This window comes from Drosophila sulfurigaster, unplaced genomic scaffold (assembly GCF_023558435.1).
Source record: "Drosophila sulfurigaster albostrigata strain 15112-1811.04 unplaced genomic scaffold, ASM2355843v2 contig_104_pilon, whole genome shotgun sequence".
Taxonomy (NCBI): domain Eukaryota; kingdom Metazoa; phylum Arthropoda; class Insecta; order Diptera; family Drosophilidae; genus Drosophila; species Drosophila sulfurigaster.
Genome location: NW_026909659.1, coordinates 118031 through 119717, shown reverse-complemented (window position 1 = coordinate 119717; position 1687 = coordinate 118031). Strand labels below are relative to the sequence as shown.

Sequence of the window (1687 nt, the reverse complement as noted above, 5' to 3'; positions counted from 1 at the left end):
AGCAATAACAGGTCTGTGATGCCCTTAGATGTCCTGGGCTGCACGCGCGATACAATGAAAGTATCAACGTGTATTTCCTAGACCGAGAGGTCCGGGCAAACCGCTGAACCACTTTCATGCTTGGGATTGTGAACTGAAACTGTTCACATGAACTTGGAATTCCCAGTAAGTGTGAGTCATTAACTCCCATTGATTACGTCCCTGCCCTTTGTGCACACCGCCCGTCGCTACTACCGATTGAATTATTTAGTGAGGTCTCCGGACGTGATCACTGTGACGCCTTGTGTGATGCGGTTGTTTCGCAAAAGTTGACCGAACTTGATTATTTAGAGGAAGTAAAAGTCGTAACAAGGTTTCCGTAGGTGAACCTGCGGAAGGATCATTATTGTTTTAATGCATCTAACCGTTAATAAATTAAATTTGTTTTTCTCTTTTAGGAATTGCAATATTTAATAAATTAAGTAACTAATAAATATAAATATTTTATTCAATCATATGAGATACAATTATGCAACATATAATAATTTAAATTAGCTAAATACCGTTTGTTATGTATTATTATAATTATATACTGTATTAAGAGTGTTTTATGTGTTTTGGATAAAATAAAATACTGCGTGTATATGTACCATAATATACATGCGTTGCAAAATGTATTGTGCATATTCCAGTGCGCATACATTGGTTCGCAACACCTAAAGAAAAACAATGTTGTACCTGTTTGCAGGTTAACGCTTTACATATGTTGATCATAATAAATAAATTTAGCTAAAATATACTTGTCATATATCTTATTATTATCGATTATGTAAAACTAAGACATTTCGCAACATTTATTTAGGTATAAAAAAAAATTTTATTGAAGGAATTGATATATGCCAGTAAAATGGTGTATTTTAATTTCTTTCAATAAAAATATTGTTGACGTAATGAAATAAAAAAAATTGTATCACTCTAAGCGGTGGATCACTCGGCTCATGGGTCGATGAAGAACGCAGCAAACTGTGCGTCATCGTGTGAACTGCAGGACACATGAACATCGACATTTTGAACGCATATCGCAGTCCATGCTGTTATGTACTTTAATTAATTTTTTAGTGCTGCTTGGACTACATATGGTTGAGGGTTGTAAGACTATGCTAAATAAGTTGTTTAAAATTTTTCGTAATTTTAAGGACATTGTATATTGGATAATATAAGTGTGAATCTAAAAAGTTCTCGCTTAAGATATTCATAATATGAATTAATAAATGAAAATACTAAAACTCTGTTGCATGAGAAATTTGAAGAATTATATGTTCTTTATTCATTTCAAATAATACTGAGGAATGTCTAGCATAAAATATATTATTTTATAAACTAGAATTGCCTCTTATTAACGAATATGATATAAAGAATAATTTTGTGAATATTATGGACCTTCAAAAAAAAGATAGTATATTTCAAAATAGGCAGAGAATTGTCTATAAGTGTAATTAAACAACCTCAACTCATATGGGACTACCCCCTGAATTTAAGCATATTAATTAGGGGAGGAAAAGAAACTAACAAGGATTTTCTTAGTAGCGGCGAGCGAAAAGAAATCAGTTCAGCACTAAGTCACTTTGTCTATATGGCAAATGTGAGATGCAGTGTATGGAACGTCAATATTCTAAAATGAGAAATTAACGATTTAAGTCCTTCTTAA

The 1687-nt window shown here is 32.3% G+C and overlaps 1 non-coding gene across 1 annotated transcript; it reads left to right on the top strand.

The window, feature by feature from the left end:
• Positions 1-950: 950 nt before the first annotated feature.
• Positions 951-1129, top strand: LOC133849653 (5.8S ribosomal RNA). The gene has a single exon (XR_009895409.1). It is a non-coding gene; the product is annotated as a 5.8S ribosomal RNA (ribosomal RNA).
• The last annotated feature ends 558 nt before the right edge of the window (positions 1130-1687 follow it).